Source organism: Diceros bicornis, chromosome 23 (assembly GCF_020826845.1).
Source record: "Diceros bicornis minor isolate mBicDic1 chromosome 23, mDicBic1.mat.cur, whole genome shotgun sequence".
NCBI lineage: Eukaryota > Metazoa > Chordata > Mammalia > Perissodactyla > Rhinocerotidae > Diceros > Diceros bicornis.
This window is the reverse complement of record NC_080762.1, coordinates 39488937-39510354: the sequence shown is the minus strand read 5'-3', so window position 1 is coordinate 39510354 and position 21418 is coordinate 39488937.

The following is a 21418-nucleotide window of genomic DNA, read 5'->3' as shown; positions in this document are numbered from 1 at the left end:
CAGCCCCTCACAGAAAGGAACCATATTTCACGTATATGAGACTTACTCACAGTATCTGGCATCATATTTTGGAAATAATTGCTTTAGAAACAAAATAAGGAATGAATGATCCGTTCTCTGTAACTTGCAATTAAAGAAAATGTATGAATAATATCAAATATAAGGAATTAGACAAACACACTGGGCAAAATTTGCAAATACGTTTTGTAACAGCAAAATGTAGCCTCTTATAGTAATGCAAGATGATCTCGATGCTCAAAGAATAATCCTGTTCTATTGTTAAAATAGGACGTCTAATTAGCTAGGCACAGATTTTTCTTTCTTTTTTCCTCCCCCAGAAACTCATTCAATTTTTAAAATATTCAAAATTCCTAAATGAAACAATTTTAATCATCTATCTGTAAGTTGGTAGCACTATAGGAAATTGACAGCCTGGCATCAGAGTTAAACACCCTTTTAATTCTTCTTGTTCCTAATTTGTATCATTAGCGTATCTTAGTCTGTCAAAGTAATCAAAGCCATCAGTGGGGGAGAAAAGGTGACTTGTACGTACGAGTATCATGTATTTATTAATATGATTATTTAAATCATTTAGTTGGAGAGAGCTTGTTTGTAATGAGTACAGTTGCTGACCATGTATATATGAGTGTCTTTCCACCATGGCAAGGGTTCCATCTGCAAGTAAGCAAGCTGTAAGTAGCATCAAGGAACGTTAGTACAGCTCTGAGTAACGTGAGTTCACACACTACGAGGGCATACATGTGTGGCCTTTGTGTAAGGCACGAGCAAGCTACTAAAATCAAAGCATCAAAGCATCTGGGATAACATCTCTTATTTCATTATTCTCCAATCAGAACAATATGAGACCTTGTGGGCACATATCTAGAATGAAAAACCACGTTTCCCCCTGAGCATGCACACCTGGTACACCTTAATTGTTGACATTAAATAACTGTTTTTCTCCTACTCAGTAAGTGTCTTTCTCAGATCATTACCCATGTGGGGTTGGGGCAGAGGCTTTCGCTGTCACACTAGGTGGAGGATTGTGAACATCTATCTGCCTTCCTCTCCCCTGCTTCTTATGGCACATGTGTGATTTTATGCCACCTCTGCAAACCCTCCGATATCCCAAACTGAGTTTGGTCATCTCCAGTCACTAGAATTGTAAAAGCAATTTAAAAAAACTAACATTTGCTTTTGGGTCTCTAGCATGGACTCCTTTTTCCTCTTTCTCTTGTCCACTGCCTGATTCCCTGCAAAAGAAAAATATACATATGCATGTATATGTGTGTGCATGATACATATGAAAATATATAGTCATATTCATAGATCAGAAACACGCATTTCCCCATTTAGAATTCCCTAGGAGGAAGAACACAACTTAATAGAATGCAGTGTTTTATTTTTAGTTTTGAGAAAGTATTCATTAAGGGTAAAACAGGAAGACGATCAAAGCACATGAAAGAGAAACAGTATTCTTTGTACTTTCCTTGTTGTCTTGACTGAAATTTAGTCCTCTTCACCTCTTGCCCCACTGGATTCACTAACCTCCAATTTTCTTCTCCCTATCGTGCTAAACTAAAAAATGTGCCGAGAAACCAAAGAATAAGGTTGCCTGTGACTTATGTATGTTTGGAATAGGGAATTACCATACCTAAGTTTTCTCAGATACTTTTGAATTATTTTTTCTCCCTCAAGGAAAGGGAATCTTTCTTTTTTCTGGTCCCCCTCCCCCTTTTCGTTGTCAAATTAGAAGCTGCCTGAAATAGGCGCAGTGAAAACACTGGGTGGCAGTCCCTCTCCCTTCCAGCCACCAACGCCGGCACGGACTGTCACCGCGCCTGCTCCAGCTATATAACATCGCACTGTTCCCCTGCATTTGCTCGCTGCGCTGCAACTCGCAGTTCCGCCGAAGCCCAGCAGTTCAGTACAGACAAGGCAGTGCAGAGCAGCAGAAATAACAGGTCTTCCTAAAAGCATGTGTCACAAAGCAAAACCATGAGATTTCCTAGGTCAGCCAAAATATGAATACTGGAGGTAAAAAATGTCCTGTTCAGTGATCCAGTCAATGGGATTAAATCACAAAATTCCCAACAATTGTTTTCAGTAACCTCACCCGTGATTTTCTGAGGACAGATGCATATCTTGTGATCCGGTTATCTTTTTCTCCCTTCCACATCTATTCTGCGTACCGTCATCATTTATATGAGTTTCCTGTAATCAAAGCATCTGTAAGCTCTAGCATCTGGAGTCTTCTGCCATACTCGGTTTCTTTCCTATGATCTCCAAACGCCCCCTGCTCTCACCCCGTTCAAGACGTGAATTTGTGTGACGGAGCTCCAAAGTACACATGGTAGAGCATGCCCGCGGGGACTCGCAGTGTCCTAGCACACGGCTGGGAAATCAGCTCCTTTCTAAATTTCTGAGCACTGCCCGATGGAAAATAAAATTTTTTTTCAATTAATTTTAAAGGTTAAAAAATATGACAATGCAAGACATTCAGAAAGTAATTAAATAGGCAATGTGTGCCAGCATAAATATTATAAGCAAAAAAAATTCCCCAATGGTATATCTAAGATATCTAATTAAAACAGCCAAAACAGTTTAAAGATCCTGAGTTTCCATTAGGAGGAAGCAGGTGGTTTAACTAAGTGTCATGAAACATTGTACCTAAATGGTACAATGTTATTTATATCTATATCTATAGCTGGCCTTTAGATCTGTAGCTAGCAGCACAGCCGCTAGCAGTCTAAAACTAAAAATAAGTAAACAAACAAAAAGCAAATAAATTCATAAATAAATTCAAAAAAGCAAAAGCAAGTTTTCTAGCCAAACAAATTCACCACAAAGAGTTCCATGTCCCTTAAAAGTATTTTTTCTTTATTATCAACAACTGGTAACAAGATTATAATAAAAACAGGATTTCTTCAATGTTAATTATTGCAAAATTAAATAAGATAAATGACTTAAGTTAAGGTATAGGTTCCCAAATCATGGATAACAGTCAGAAAAGGGCTGTAAGGATTTAGTATTCATGTAATTTTCAAAATGATAAGAATTTATTAATAATTCCTACTTTTAACTAGTACTTCTTGAGCATCTCCCATGTATTAGCTTTTGTGGGTCCTGGAAATTCAGCACAAAAGAAACAAAGTCATCTCATGGGGTGTGTGCCTCACACATCAAGAACTTGTCTCTTATTCTCTATTAGAAAGCGAGGTAATCATTTCTTACATATCATTAAATTATCTAGTACTTTATCGTAGTCATTGGAGGCTCAAAATTTTATTTTAAAAGTAAATTAATTACTAATGCCTTTGACAAGGAGATGCTTGCTTGTAAAAAGCAGTATGCCTGCGTGTAAAATGATCAACCAAAAGATTTTTTTAAAAGCATACTTAATTATAAAGAAAAATTAAATAAATGTCTGGATTGTAATATTAATTATAATGTATAGCATTTTGACAGCACATTTCTAGAGACATTAATACTTTGCTTACTCCTCTGCCTACATTTAACTTAAATATTTATAATAACGTACACAGAAACATAACATTTTACTTTTACCAGAAATTCAATATTGAAGTTTTTATATATAACATGGAAAATCTTGCCCATGTGACTCATACCTTGTGCCTGTGACTTTAATGCCTTTAACAAGACAGCCTAATGGCCCATTATTGTTTTTAACATGCCACCTTAAAATAACCTTTTGGCAAATTTTCTGACATATTTTATCTTAGCCTCCATTTATTTCATTTATATTGACCTTGGTCCCTTTAAAATAGCTGTTTTTTGAGAAACATTGGAGTAAGCACAGCATTTCTGCAAAGACTTTCAGATTCTTCCAGTAATTCCACGTTGACGCTGCTTAGTTCTATGGGTAGCAATCTGCTCTTCTTTTGGAATCTGTCAGGAGCAGAAAAATACACATTAATCATTTACTATAGGAGCCTGTACTGCTCCAAATGTCCCCTATTTCAAGATGACAATTGGACACTTATCAGGAATTACTGACATAAGTGAGGAGGTGGCTGTGCACTGTTAACCATGGACTGTACCTCCTCATCAGATGGTGTTCTTAGAGACACCAGGATGGACCTCTACAGGTTGTCGTGTGAATACAGGGCTGCCATATGAATGTTCTCTGTTTATTGATGTTCTGTAGGGATTGTTTCACTTCCAGGCTGAATCTAAACCCTGACGCAGCTTCGAAGAAGTAATGTAAATTTTAAAGAGCCTTTGGGTCAGGAGCAATGCCCCCTGCGAAAGACCTCTTTAGACTAGAGTAGGGGCCGGTAGTGGAAGAGGCCAGGAAGATCATGGTTCTAAACTGGACCAGCAGTGTTGTGGGAATTTACAGAGAGATTTAGTTGGTTTCTCCCTCAAAGACGTGAAAACACCTCCTTGACTGACATTGTGCGAAGATGTGTGGTCCCAGGAAATCATTAAACAGAAGCCTTCTGGAATAGTTTTCACCAATTGAATGTCTTTACAATGTTACTTTGAGACTCTTACCTTCTCTAACACTCTGGGCTAGGTTCATAGTATTTTAATTCCTCTTCCCATCTCTAGCAGGTATGATCCTTGATCAGGGGACAATGCTTCCACATTGCCCTCAGAAATGCAAAACCTAGAGTCAGCTATTTAGAATGCAAATATTATTTTCTAAAATACGCAATAACTGAATCACTCTTTCTTAGCATACAAGTCAGGCAAAACACCCAAGAGAAATACATGTTATTTCTTACTTAATCCTAGATCATTCTGTCTCTGAAAATATACAGTGTTTTATTCTTCAAATTTGGATTCATGTTATCCCCAAGATTATTAGGTCATTTATAGTATAACTCTTATCCATATGTCCCAATATATGTTTAGGTTTGAAAGAGAGAGACTTAACACATCTATTCATTTCATTCTGTCTTGTCACATTTCATTCACATCTATTTCATTCTATTTAACATCAAGAGTTTAAAACTGGAAAGAAAAGATCTAAGATGTAGTAAAAGATAAATTACAATATGAAGTCATAATCAAGTGTCAAATAAAAATATTAAATAAAAAAATCCCACACACATGAACAAACTTTGTAATGTGAGTTCAACATTGTCATCAAATATACACATAGGTAAAGTGTAAGAGGTGAAATAAAAAAAAAACAAACGTCATGAAAGACATTGGAACTTCAAGTCTTTAAAAATTCCTTTGGATAACTTTTAAGTAATATTTTCAATAAAAATGATCAAAGAGAAGTTTAAATGTTATATCCAAAGAGTATATGTAATTCCAACACATGCTAGGTCCTGAAATATTTTGTTGAATAAATGAAGAATGAGTGAATAAATACATAAATGGAAGAATAGTTCAGGAAATGTTGCTGTTGTCTGGATTTCATGAAAAATCAGATCTGGGACTTGAAGAAGGAAATCTGGAAAACAGACTCAAAAAGGAGGATGATTAACACTCGATATGTAGAGGTGAGGGTAAGGAAGGCATCTTCAGCAACTGAGGTTAAGAAAATAGGGGAGCATTTTTTAAAAATTAAGTAAGTGACATATTGAAAGTGATATTTAGGGAAGATTAATTTGGCAGAGTAAGAATATAAATTAGTAGAAACTTTCTATCAAATAATTTGATAAAAAAATACCAAACCCCTTTATTTGAGTGATTAGTATTTGCCTGGCAATCCAAATTAAAAAAATTTGTCTTAAGAAAATAATGGGGCATATACTAGAGTACATGGTTAGAGATATTCATTTTAGTATTGTTTTTTAATACTACTGTTTTTAATGATAAAAGAAAGAGACAGAAAAAGGAACAAACCGAAAAGCTACCAAGAGGCTACAGGCTAAATAAATTCATCCATAAAATATATAAATAATTTATTGATGTGGAAAAAGTGCTTACACTATATATATTGAGAAAAAAACAAGTTATAGAAAGGATTTATTATATTATCCATATATTAAAAATATATACATTTCTTGGTTTGGTTTTTCTTTTCTGAATTTTTTCATAATAGTGCTATATGACTTTTTATGGACTTTTTATGGTGTTCAATGATTTACTTGCTTTGAATTGAATCTGCATTTCTAAGGTTCTCTCTCATCTATCTATTATCTATCTATCTATCTATCTATCTATCTATCTATCTATCTATCTATCTAAATTCGTCTATTGACTCCAGTTAAGACGCACTTGTTCCTAGAAACAAATTTCTTTCTTGTTTTGGCAATGCTGTTCATTTGCCTCCACTATGATTACCTATCCACTATGATTTATCTATCAAGGTGCTGTTAAAGCCATCCTTGATCTTTCAGATCAGAAATGATTTCTTCTTTCTCAAAAGTTCCAGAGCGTTTTGACCACGGGAGAATCCTGATGTCTGCATCAGTAACACACGGGTTTGAATCTCAACCTCATCCCTTATTAGCTTTAGTTTGATGGAACTGAATTATGCTTTCTAAACCTCAGGCTCTTCATCTTTAAAAAGGGGGCAAAGGTATTAATTCACAGGATTGTTGTATAGAAACTTACACAGTGTACCCAGAACAGCGCCTAACTCAGGTGAAGGGCTCTAGACATGTGCATTCTTCCTATAGGCGCTCTGTTGATATGATGGTTCCCTCACTGCACTGAACAGTGTTTAACAGTGAATAAATAGGAATCTTTTTATCACTGGTAGTGCGATGCCGTGCCATGTATCTAGCAATTGTTTAATAAATATTTGTTGACAGTGTGAATAGAAATGCGCCATAATGGAATTTTGAAACAACTTTTAAATATCCTTCTGGGAGACATACATAAAATGGGGTATTTCCAAGAATATACAGTCTTTTCTCTTTCCAGATGTCTTTATTGCTCCTAATTAATAGAAAAACTTTTGCTAATACTATGGGAAATACAAAGCAGTAATCTTGGGGAAGCATACATCAGTGATTTTCCAGTTGGTCACCTACTCAATTGATCAGGCCAATAGTGAGAATCAGAGAAGAGTCAGGAATAAGGCTCATAAAATATGATAGAAGTCAGTGAAAGAGGTTATGCACTTTATCAAAATTTTTAGAATAGCTTACTTTTTAATATATCTGATTCCTTAAAAGGGAGTTTTTCTTATTGATGAAATGAGTGTGTTGGCTTTGCTTTTTGGCTAAAAATTGCCTTCTTGGGCAAGGTGAGGTATTGTTGGGAAAATTACTGTTTGGGCTTTTTGGGGGGCTATGTCCAGGTATTTCCTTTAAGGCAAGCAAGCAGCCAAGTAAGCAAAGAAAAAAATCCCTGAGAGAAGGGAAAAGAAATTTGTCTACTGAATTTCCTATTAATTACACAATAGATAGGGACATTTCAGATCAAAGCAGACGACTGTGAACTTGTACATTTATTATTTTTAATTGACAGTCAACACAGTGTGATACTCTGATCACCTCAAGGTAAAAAATATTGTTACTCTTTTTAGGCATTTACTTGGCATAATCAAAGGTATTTACCTGGCTAAAATGTGCCAAGTAACAGCTTTAGAGAACAGAAAGTGCTTTGTTCGAATGAATGTGAGTGTGTTTGAAAAAAACAAAAAACTTTGCTCAAATCATTTGAGAAACTAACTACACACTAAATTGGAAAATAATTGCAAGGCCTGGCTTCCACATTTAATCAGATGGCAGCTCTTGGGCTCTCAGCTAACAGACTATAAATGAATTCTGTAACATTATTAATAATTGTAGCATCACATTTCACAAAACAAGCTAAAAATAATAGCAATGTGTAAATCTCATCACCATGAGGCCCCTAGCGCTGAGGCATTCATTTTGCATCATATCCTCCAAAAAAAAAATCCAAAACAGATCAATAGAACTGTCACTGAGTCATCGACACTTCTTAACTCGCTCCCTTCCAACAGATGCAGCACCTGCTGTTGTTTCTGGTTTTGCACTCTCCCTTGCCTCAGGAGTGATGGTATTTACTAGCAATTGTAGGAATTCGAGCAGGGTCTGACTCAGTGTCACAGAGGCCAACGTATCATGTGCCCTGTAGGTAAGGAGACCTGCCAACAAAATGTTCTTAATGCACAATGGACAGACTATGAAACTGAAACACGAGCACAGAAGCTGTGTAGGAGGAGGAGGAAGAAGAAATGAGGAATAGAAAAAGGAAGAAAATGGCAGATGTAATTTCCTTTTTTTGTTAATGGTGCTGGATTTTGATAAAGCACTAACGATTGGAATATTTTAGCCATGATTTTTTCAAAGAGAATGCCTAGAAAGTGGAAGATGCTACTTTGAATTCTGGAATAAGAAAGATGTCATTATTTCCATCTTTTTTCTTTTCTTTTTCTTTTTTTTCCTTCCTCCTTCCCCCTCTTCCCCCTCTCCTGCTCCTTCTTTTTTCAAAGTATATAATCACTGAACAACTTTTGGCTAAATCTTTTTGAAAGGAAGAGCATGTTTCTGTGTGTTTGTGTGTGTGTGTGTTTGTAGGGGCACAATTAAAGTAACATTTTCTAAACTGTGTCTTTGCCGATTTTAAATCCTTCCCCTGAGTTTTTTTTTTACTTTGCCTGAAATTTATTTACTATTCTTTACCTAAATGAAATAATTTAAATTTTCAAAACTTACAGGAACATATCTACTTATAATAGTTTTTCATGTCTTAATACTTGAGATGTTTAAATGTTCTTATACGTAACTAGAAAAAAAATGAAAAAAATTACTACATTGGCTCTTTCTTAGAATAATTAAAATAGCTTGTGTTCAGTGGAAACAGCACAAATTTAGCCCTTTGACAATGGGAGAAAATTGGTTCACCCTTATTTCACTAAAGCAAAATCTTGTTACAACGTACCATTTGTAAAATAACAGAGCAAAATCTGAGTCTCTAATACAAAGGCTGGCAAGAATTGTTTTGTGTTTCTCGGGTCTGGATTACGTAAATCCAAATTATAAAATGATTTGATGAATAAAATATTTAGCAAGTGATTGTGCTTTAGAGAGAAATCATTTAAACTCGAGCTATTTTCAAAGAATCTTCCAGTCTCCAATATGTCAAGGATGTGAAAATGACTTTATATGTTAGAAAATTGGTCTTTAATGAGAAAAAAATATTAGACAATTCTAAGTGCAAAGCTATTAACTGGCTGATTTCTGATCCCTGACACAGGATGTCATCCTCAACCCAGTGTCTGGCTGCTCAGCATCCTGTGGGAACCACAGGCTTCCGAAGAGTCCTCTTTACAAATAACAGTCAGTTCAGACAGAGGAGACACAAGGAGAGCCAGTTAAATCTTTCACATCGTTACCAGCCTCACTGTTTTGCAAATCAGTAGCATAAAGCAGAACACGTGCGTGAATCCTCGCACAGGTTTCTGAATGCTAGGGATTTCAAACATGTGAATCCTGTTGATTAGCAGTAAATGGATAAGCCGCATGGCAAATCATTACCTTTACCAGCTAAGTGGCTAGTTTAAATCAAAGATTACAGGTTCTAGTTTGAATTCATCACATTTGTCCATCTAAAATGCTGAACCTTGCCTCTATTCCTAGGCCAGACCATCATTATCGTGAAGTCTGCCACATCTGATCACCAGCTCACTTGAATAGCTCAAAACAGCGTTTTGAAAGTATCCTATTTATTGTAGAGATATGTAGAGTAATCCAAAACACTCTCTCCTTTAACATGCTAACGCACTCTTGGCAAGAAATTCTTTTCAGGGGACTCTAATTTTTGAAAAGGCCAAGTCCCAAAGCTGAGTGCCGCAACTTGAAAGTGATTTATCTCTGTTTTAACCGGCTAGTTTTTTCCTTCTTTGTAATTTGCTTTTACAAACGCAATTATTCATCTTCTAAGTTGATCATATTTCACTTATAGGCATTTAATATTCATTTTCTTGTAATGATTTTTCAGTACTATTTTCCACAAACGTCAAAATCCTGAGTTGTTTATTTGAATCCTGAGTTATTGCTCTAAGAAGGAGAAGCTCTCATTACAGAGTGCAGTGAACTAGGCAGCGGAGAGCTTGCATCCCAAATATTACTACTAATACCAAGATATATGAAGACTGCTAGTAACTTCTTTAAAATAGATTCCCTACTTTCTGGTGTTTGGATACTGTTCTTACTTTTGAGGGGTTGCCACAAAGCTTATTGGCCTGGAGTTGGTGGAGACTACGCTTTGTCACTCAACTCAAATAGCAGCATAGAACACAGAGTTGGCACCCACCCTCACCCTCAGTTATTCGTGTGGGCTGTATGATGCCACTCCACTCCTAAGCACTTTTGTTTGTTACGCCATATGCAAGCAATATTAGTTACAGGGAGCACACAAGGAAAGAAACCATTTTCCCCTCCCACTCCCCATCTGTTGTGGAAAACACACAGGTTTTTCCACCACAGGTTTAGAACAACCTCACGTCCTTGGAGCACAGATTCAGAGTGCATTGTAATAACAGTGTGAACCTTCCTCCCACTCATCAACCCACAAACCTATTTCAAGGCTGCATTCTGAGAATAGCCTTCACCACAAAGCTGTTGGAACGTAAGCTACCATGTTAAACAGCAATGGCCTGACACCAATGACTCATGGTGAACCCACTGGCTAAATAGCTCCTCTTTAGAGCAGTAGTGACTACAGCCTTACATCTATGGGTTGGAATGCCCTCACTATTCTTTAAAAGGTAAATGGTGCAAAACTACTCCTTACTAAGACAAGCCCTAATTTTATCACTTAACATATATAAGGTTTTCATTAAATATCTGCCGATTTCTTTTAAACAAAAAATTAAATGCAATTTCTATATCAACTATTAACTTATTGTCTCATGCATGCATTCAATGATCAGAAATTACACACAAGGGATAAAAACGACTTAAAAGACGTGGACATAACTAAGGAAGAACGTTGAGGAAATAGCTGATGCAGTAATAAAGCTGAATTAAAACTCAGGCGCTCTCTCTCTCTCTCCCTCTCTCTCTCTCTCCTGAATAGTACAAGTGATTTAAACGTAGTGTGACATGTGAGACAAATTAGATGGGGGCCTCTGATTACAAAGCTATGAATCCAAAGGCCTAGATTTTGTTCTTGGCTTAATCACAGGTAATTTGTAGAATATTTCCTAAATTATTTTTAACCATTTCTCCAGATTAAAATGGACTCTATTAATTTAACTGTCATTCATTTACTTAAAAAAATACATTTGTTAGCAAACAACTCTATGGAAAATTTAAAAAAAGATGAATATAGACCTATGGATCTTATTATTTATTTTGTTCTAAAAAACTTTTAGTATCACTCAAGAATATGCAAAAATGAAAATGCCTGAATTAAAACATGGGGTGCATAACTTCCAATAGCTAATAATGTGCAATTTATGTTGTTATAATAATTCTACTCAAAATTTAATTAACAATGAAATTTTTCGATAGTTAAATGTGACAAGATTCTAAATATAATGTTATTTGCAATTTAATTTTCTTTTACTATGAAACTTGAAATTAATTGCTAGTTATAAAGTTACCACAAACAATAATGAGTACATGGCACCCCCTGCTGATTTCACTGGAGACAAAGACTCGAGAAGAATGGGGACTCGTTGACTGTTGCGCGTAATATCAGCTTATTTAAGTACTCGAGGAAAAGAGCACACTTCACTTTTTTAGGCTAAACTGGTAATGAGATCTTACGCTCTGAAGGGAGAATTAGAATGATAATTATATTTTTTTATGGCAGCTCTTATCTGAGAAACTAACTTTTCATAGCTAAATTTTATGCCTCCACTTAAGCTTCTTAAATCTTACCTTTCCAGAACTAACTCTTCATAAACAACCCTGTATAAATCATTTCTTATAACTAACCCTTCATAACCGAAAGATGTGGTCATTGCCCTTCATTTAATTTGCTTACATCCTTCCACTGTTTAGTACCCCTAAATAATGCTAACTGGTGAACACAGTGCTAACTGGTGGTGCTCTCCTTTGGCCACTCTGAAATCTGAGTGGAATTCTATCCTTGTAGCTGTGTCTGTAAAGATTTGAGTTCTCACCTTAAAGTTCCCTTGAAATACTGTTAATTACAAGGGGATAATAAGAACACACCAATGGAGACCGTCTCAATTAAACAAAAATCAGTTTATGTTAATACAGCAATTAGTTATGTATGTCAGAATAACTTGAGAATCTTTCCTTTGTACCTATAGAGAACCTAAACTTACATGAAGGCCAGCCTTGTGGTCTAGTGGTTAAGATCTGGTGTTCTCACCACTGTAGCACGGGTTCGTTTCCTGGTCAGAGAACCACACCACCCATCTGTCAGTTGTCAAATTGTGGCAGCTGTGTGTAGCTGTGATGCTGAAAGCTGTGCCACCACTGGTATTTCAAATACCATCAAGGTCACCCGTGGTGGACAGGTTTCAGCGGAGCTTCCAGACTAAGACAGACTGGGAAGAAGGACCTGGCCACCCACTTCTGAAAAAACCCTATGAATAGCAGCAGAGCATTGTCTGATATAGCTCCAGGAGGGGAGAGGATGGCGCCAAAAAAGACAGGGCAGGGTTCTGCTCTGCTGTACACAGGGGCGCTAGGAGATGGAAGCGACTCAACAGCACTAACAATAAAAACAAAAAAAAACTCACATGAAAGAAAGAAAAGTATTAATTGTGGATAACTAAATGGAATCAATATGAACTTGATATAAAATTTTAAGAAATTAAGTGGTAAGAAAATAATGAAATTTTTCAATGTTGAGCTTTCTTTTATTCAAAGTTAGAGCAGGGATAATTTGTGTCTCAATGTCATTCATCTTTTTTTTCTTTTTCCATATTAATGAGGAATATGGATCAGTTCTCAGTAATACTTTAGATACTTAGAAACTCTAGTGGTTTATTCGAGTTTACATTAAATAAACTTATGTGCCCCAAAGAACTTGTAATGCTAATGGCATTTATCAGGTATTGTTTGTAAAGGATATGAATAATAATAGTCCATCTGCTATATTCCGTTTTCATCAGAGGAATCATACAAATTGATGTTGGCCTGGATGTAATCCATTTAGGATGACTCATGGAAAAATACCAAACAACATCAACAGGACCACCACCACCGACAATAATGTTAAACTTATATTTATGAAGACTTAAGTTTATGCTATGGTATTTATGAGAAAGAGAAAAAAATAAAAGTAAGTGAAGATACATCACGTATAAAAATATGGGAAAATGAAAACTAACATTTATTGAGTGCTTATCAACTACTTTTGAAATATTATCTCCTTTTGATTTTCACAGTATCTCTTTGAGGCAGAAACACAAATTAAACCCCATTTTACAATTAAGGAAACAGAGACCTAGAAAGTAGAGAAAACCATCCTGAGGTCACACAGGTAGGACATGACAGAGCCAGTGCTCAAACTCTGGGCTGTTTTCTGACGAACTTATGCCCTTAATCACTGAAAAATGGCCTATGTTCATGGGCTGGTAGAAAGCAAACCTAGATAATGAAGTGGTATGGAATGACAACATTTTATGATGAAATGGATTTTATTTATTAATTATGAAAATCATGTATCCACAATACAATTTAATATTAGTAAATTAAATATAGTAGGTACAATTTCTGTTAGTTTTCATCCGTGAGCCAATAGAGTGTTCCCTCCAACTTTTAAGGGGAGAGTAGCAAACAACTTCTATTTAATTATATCTCTATATTTTCTGGTATGTGAAAAAATGAAAGACTGTATTATTAAGAAAAAATAATACATTGACACCTCATGAGTGGTAATTATCCCAATCTTAGAGGAATTAGAACATATGCAGTTTGGGGAAATAACTTCCTTTCATAGACACTCTGGCCCTCTCTTCATTTTTTCTTCTATTGTGAACATTTTTCATCCTGGTCCATCCTTTCTTTTTTCCCAAGTTGATCTATCCCTTTCCATCTTCCATCACTGTCTCCTTTCTTTAACTTATTCGCTACTAATATTATCACAGTTGAAGCGGAGGGGAAAAGATCAGAGTACATTGAATTTTTGATTCCAAAATATAAGACCTATTGTTTGTGTGGCTTCCTTTTGGGCAATAAAGGATCTCGCTTACTCTTCCTCACTAGATGGAAGCGTGGTATAGTAGAAAAAGCAAAGACTATGGGTTTACACAGATTGGGATTTAAATTTCAGCTCAGCAACCTTCAAGGTATGAAAATTTCAACAAGTAATTCTTGTGTTCTCAGGACCATCTGTGCATTGGAACTAATAATACCTGTGTTTATTTTTTAATGAGTTAAAGATAATTTATGTATTTAATTCAACTTAAAAAATGTATTGAGTGCTTACTATGGGTCAGGTAATTTTCTAGGTTCTTGGGATATACCAGGAAAAAAATAGACAATTATCTCACTGCTTGTGGAATTTCCATCTTAAAGAGGAGAGATAGAAAATGAATGATGGGCGTAACTAATAAATAAAATTATTTTTATGTTAGAAAGTGATTTGGAAAAAAGAAAAAATGGAGAAGGATAAGGGATTTGGGAGTGCTGGTTGTGGGACACGCTGCAATTTTTAATATGTAATGTTGGGTAGGTATCGTTGAGAAGGTGACAGAATTAAAGAAAATAAAAAAAGATATCTATGTGGATCTCCCAGAGGAAAGGGTACAGGCAGAGCAAAGACTCTACAGAGGGCGTGGCTTGTATTAGAAGAACAAGAAGCAGTGTGGCATGGAGGAGAGCAGGAGATAACCCACAGACATTACTGACATGATGTAGGGTCATGCCTGACAGAAATACTCAATAAATGCAACTGTTATTGTGTTTAGATGAGAAATGTTAGGCTTACCAACAGAAACAAATATTGTCCTATCACTGAAAGAAATAAACATAGCATTGTAAATATTCAGTACTGACTGTGTGTCAAGCACTACACTGATCATTAAAAACAATCTCTCATTTATTCCCCATGAAAACCCTATGTGGAAAATGCCATTCCTTTATCCTCTATACAGATGAGAAAACTGAGGCTCTAATAGGTTAAGTAACTTGCCCAGGATCACATTGTCCTTAGATGACAGAGGTGTTATCCAATTCCTTAACGTGATTCCTTTTTGTTTAATGTTAAAGGCATATATGACTTTGCTCCTATCCCAAACACTCTTGTGATGTCCTTTTGTTTTCCAGATTAGTCCTTTGCTTCCTTTTACTCCTCAGATGGGCTCCATTGAGCTCTCTATCATCATATCCTTTCTGTAAAAGGCATTCAGTGTACTGGGTGTGGAAAGTAAATTCCTTTTTCACTAGTCCTCTTCTGTATTCCTCTTTCACTAGGGACTGGAATTAATTGTCCTCTAGCTATAACGACTTCATTGTGCAGGGATTTTATTTTAAATATGGGCAAGCAACAATTTTGTGATTTCATTTCCTAAATCGTACATTTTAGGTTTCTTTCTTTTTCATTGTTGGTGTTTTATTACCTCTCGTGGTATTCTTCCTTGCCTTCGCATTGATTTACTTACCCATTGTATTTTGCATATTTTTTTTTCTGAATGATTTTACTCTTTTGATAAAAAGAGAATTAACATTAGTCTTTTGTTTAAATTTTTACTTACTAATAGGCAAATATGTAATTAGATTTTAATGTTGGCAATATGAAAAAAAGCCTGCTGTTAGGGGCCTACATGAAATGAAAGTATAATTATCTAGTGATTAAATGATATAAATATTATGTGTTCTTTATTTTAAAAAATTATCATCTATTCCCTATTATCAATTTGATATTTTCAAAATTCACCATAAAAGGAACACAAGTTCTAAAATATTTTCTAAATCTAGCATGGCATTCACTGATTAAAAATATTATTTCGAGGTTAATATCTATAAATCATAATGTCTCTTTATTTTTACATTTCTATATAATTTTCAACATCATGGCTTAGTATTTATATTCCCCCTAATTTCATCCCTCTTGTCTCTAAGTTTATATGCCAATAACAAAGAAAGAATTTAAAACATTATCAGAGGATTCAAACTTCAAGAAAGCTTAGAGGCAAAATTATAAAATAATATACTTATTAGAAGTAGGCAAGTGGTTGTTTGCTTTGGAGAGCATTTAGATGGGCAGTTGAATATTTTACTCTTTCTTTTTTTCTTTTTTGGAGAGGAAGATTGTCCCTGAGCTAACATCTGAGCCAATCCTCCTCCATTTTTTTTTATATGTGGGATGCCACCACAGCTTGGCTTGATGAGCGGTGTATAGGTCTGCGCCTGGGATCTGAACCACGAATCCTGGGCCACTGAAGCAAAGCACATGAGCATAACCACTATGCCGACCCCTGAATTTGCTACTCTTAATCTGCTTCTTTTAGCATGATATGGACAAATTCAACTTTTTATGTCCCTAGGCAAGGCCAATATGGTGTTTCAGTATCCTGAGGGCTATCCCCAATGCAACAGATTCAGAATCTACAGTTTTCAACACAGAAATTTGTCATGCTCCCTCCCTGAAGTCAGTGTACAAGACCTACCAGTGCAAATAAGATTACTGCAAAAATGATCTTCACTCAGTGACCCATGAAACCATTGGTTATGCCCAGAGCTATGGCACCAAACTATTAGAATCATTGACTAATACAACTTTCAGGGTTTAAGAAAATTAAGAATTTACATAATCCAATCCTCTTATTTTAGAGATGAGAAACTTAGAGTTCTCACAAAAGAAAAAACCAGCCAAATACATTTGTGACCTTAATCTTAAAATAGTTTAAAAATTGATGTCACATAAATGTGTCAAGCAGCAACATTCATTGAATATTTAGCATGTGCAAGGCACTGAAGTATTCAATTAAATGATGGCAAATACTCATGATTTAATACAATTATGTACTGCATAAAGAGGTTTCGGTCAATGATGGACTGCATATATGATGATGGTCTCTTAAGATTAGTATCTTGTAGCGTAGGTGTGTAGTAGGCTATACCATCTAGGTCTGTGTAAGTATACTCTATGATGTTCACCCCATGATGAAATCATCCAGGGATGAATTTGTCAGATTGTATCCCCGTAGTTAATCAATGCATGACTACACTGAAAAAAAAATGTGATTTTTCAGCCCCCAAATCTCTAAGACCATTTATAGTTCTCAAAAATAGAGTATGCAAAAATCACAAAAACTGATTTTTGTGATTTTGTTACCTATAACGTTGGGATATATTAAACCTATGGGCTGTGAGAGGTGAAAAAGCCAAGGCATTATTGAGATGAATCAGTGAAAATTGAAGATCTAAAAAAGTAACTTAAATGTTCAATCAAATACTTTACCCAAAGGACAGAAATATCTATCATGTTACAAATGAGAAAGAAAAAAGTGACATATTGAATCAGGGAGGAAAGAACCTTTTTTAAAGAACTATAGCTATTTCTTGCCACTCTAACTCTCTAATCCTAAAAGAACATTAAAGGGAAATCTTACAGGCATGAAGAAATTAAGGCAACTACACAAATAAGCAACCGTGAAGAAATATCAGTGGATTATCTTTGTAAAAATATTTTTTTCATGTAAAGATTATCCTATTTCGACATACTCTCTGTAGCCTGTCACTATTTTGTTCTATGATTTTTCAGCATTTTGAATTAAATAAGGGGCATTCATGGTTAGTATTTGTTATTCAATGTGCCATTTAGGTCTTAAATTGTTTTGGAAAGAAAGTCAGTCTGGACTACTGGTAAAAATCCCACTTTATTTTGAGAAATGAACCAGCTGCATTATTACAAAATATACACTAGAAGATTTGAATTTTTTTAAAAAAGAAAATGAAGTTTTATTGTTTTTCTGCTATAACATTAGGCTTTGTTTTGTTTACTTTGTCTTACATTTTTAAGTGTCAGGAACTTCACATGACAAATTAAAAATTTAAAAATTAAAGAAATCTCAATTTTACTTCAAATATTTTAAAAAACTCATGAATATCACCTCCATTTTACAGATTAGAAAGCTGATGCTCACAGATTAACTGATTTATTCAATATTACTGAGTTATTATATAGAATTCAAGGAATTTGAACTCCAGAGACTGTGCTATTTTCACAATGTGAACTTTCTAATTGTCACGTACATGAGAATGTCTATAGTGTAAAAATATGCAGTCAGTTGATAATGACGTCAACTTTAGTTACAGGCAAGCTCTTCAAGAAACGTAGTTAACCTTTTACTTTTCCTAGAACAATATCTTGGAAAGACATGGGCTTATATTCTTAATTCTCTGACCTGCAGTGGTTACAGGCTCCATTAAGAGCCTCTTGTCTTACAGAAGCAGAAATGCAATCAATGTAGGTTACTGGTCATTCTCCCAAAAGATTAAAAGGGTAGCGCAGAGTTAGAAACACAATTAAACCGCTAAAATAAAACTTTCTTCACTGAGATATACAGTACGTGTCTGGCATGAAAGTAAAATGGATAAAATGAACACTTTACATATGTTAGAATTCTAGTTCATTTTAGCTTTTATTTGACTGTTAAATGATTTCTCTTTTGCACAACATTGTGCTATTTTTCCTTGGTACTCTTTCAATTTGAGAATGTTTTTATTTGTTTGTATTATTCTTCTTAATATATGAAAACCAAAATCACTTTTATTTTTAATATCTAAATTAATATTTTCATTTTTTCAATCGTTGAGTTTTATACAATTAATACCTGTGGGGCATGTGCTAGGTTCTAGGAACACAGCTGTGAGACAGACTGACATCCTTGTCCCCGAGGAACTTGTGTTATAGTGGTGGATGCAGACAAGGAGGTGATGGAGTACGACATAGGATAATGGTCATGAGTGGAAACATGGATTCTGTAGATGCTGGGAACTTGAAGGATCAACTGATCTGGACTCGTCACTTTCAGATTTTTTTTTCAAAGGAAGCAACATCAAAAGTAAAGTCTAACAAGTGGAGCAAACTTAGCCAAACAACGAGGAAAGACAAAAGAATATACTGGGCAGAGAGAATAGAGGATGGCAAAGAACTTGATGGCTAATGAGATATGGGTAGCAATAGAGAGAAGGGGGTTGAGCAACTGCCAGAATAGTAGTGCCCTTCAGCTTGAAAAAGATGAGAGAGAAAAGGAAAAATTTGGGGGTAGACATACTTACTTTAGCCAGCCCTGGTGGTCTAGTGGTTAAGATTTGGCACTCTCACCATGACAGCCTGGTACCGTCTCCTGGTCAGGGAACCACACCACTCGTCTGTGGATTGTCATACTATGGAGCTGCATGTTGCTGTGATGCTGAATGCTGTGCCACTGGTATTTCAAATACCAGCAGGGTCACTCATGGTGGACAGATTTCAGCAGCACTTCCAGACTAAGACAGATTAGGAAGAAGGACCTGGCCACCCACTTTTGAAAAAAATTGTTCATGAAAACCCTATGAATAGATGTGGAGCATTGTTTGATACAGCCCTGGCAGGAGAGAGGATGGTGCAAAAAGACCGGGCAGGGCTCTGTTCTGCTGTACACAGGGTCACTAGGAGTCAGAATGCACTTGATGGCACAAATATTTACTGTAGTTTTGGACACTGAGTTTTTGTTGAATGTGGGGTGATTACTAGGAACGTATGTATATATACATACACATATATATTTTAATTTTTTGCTTCTAAGAAGCATATTTTTTCACATTTTAATATTTCTAAAATCTAAATACACAGCACAGGCAAAGTGTCTTACAATTATAATTGCCAGTGGGCTTTCTTTCTTGCTCGTATGTAAAGTATTGGTGCATATTACAGTGAATAGTGCTCAGATTGAATGAAATATGATCTGCCATGGATTTCAGTCTCATCCTGCAATATTTAACTCAAACTTAAATCATTCATAGCCAACTTCCAGCCATTAGATATCATTTGTGATATCTTTAGTGAACTTCAAACTCTCTTCACTCTGAAACCAATTCCAAATCCAGGCTGCACAGCACATTCTAAGGCATGATTAGAATCCCAAAACAGGTATGCCTGCTTTTGCTGTTTAAAGGAGAGTGATTTAGAGGCATATTATCATTTTACAATTCTCTATCTCTAAATCCACTCCATGTATCTGGGAAACAAAGGAATATTATTACCTGAGAAATTGTCCAAGTACCTTGGCATGAATACACCTTTTCTAACAAGCAGAGCCGGGATAAGATTCAATGTCTTCCTGACTGCCTCCTGGTCCAATCTAGTGTTCTGAGACCGTGTGCACACCACTTAACTCAAGCCTGCTGAGATTCAGAGCAAATGTCCCCCAGATTTCTTTTCCATCACCTCTTTTCAATTTATTTTTTTTAAAAAAACATACAATAACTCTGAGCAATTTTTAAAATGACCTTCTCGTCAAGCAACTCTGTGAGACCTCATGCTAATAGGGGCTTAGGGGTGATAAAACAACATAAAATATATCTCAGACCCAGTCTCTCGTGAGATTCCGAGGAATGAGCTTAGTTGAAGATTAAAGCTTGGGCTGGGATGTTACGCTTGAATTTTTGTGAGTCTTCTTGTGGTAATCAGAATGAGCAATGTTTTTTCAATGAACAGAGGGTTACTTAATAACTAAGATGAGTTACTTGTAGTTTTAACTTATTGTTAAACAGTAAGTTAAGGAAGTTGTGTGTGTGTATATGTTACTAGGGATACAAATATTAAAAATATGCCAGACACATTTCCTTTCATCAAGTGGTGGACACACAAATAGACATACCCTTTCAATAGAATGAGGGGAAAGCAGAAAAACAAGTAATATGCTTTGAAAGTAAAAGACACAAAAGGTTTAATCTGAAGGTGAGAGAGCTTTAAAGAAGAAGGTGTAATTGAGATATTCTTGATCAGTGGGTGATTAGGGGAGGACATTACAGGCTGGGGAATTAGATGCAGATACCTGGAAGCATATTATGTGTCCAGGTAATGACAATGGTTCTCTTTGGTTGGGGAACAAGGTTTATAGAAGGCTGAAGTGGGAAATGCAGCCTCAAAGGTAGTTTATGTAGTTAGGACCAGACCATTGGGCTGGGCTAAATTGTTTGTTTATTATTTTGAGGACAATGGAGAGACTATTGAAGGGTTCTGAGGAATGGAGAGTCATGACTGAACCCATGTAAAGCTTTAATATTGAATAAAACTACAGATGTACTCAGTCTTACATCATTCCACAAATGAGGGAACTAAGGTCCAAAGAGGAAGCTGGTTGGTGTTAGCCTTGTTCAGCCTACTGTCCCACTGTTTGAGAAATAACAAATTAGCCTTGATAATATTATTCTTACTGAGCAAAATGTCTAGGGATTCTAATTGAACAAGAAATGTTTTAAAGACCCAGTATTTAACTATGCAAACAGACAGAATATTCTTAAGTTAGAGACACAAATATATCCCTATAACAGAAGATATTCCCGTGACAAAACCCACAGACGTCATATGTTAGAGG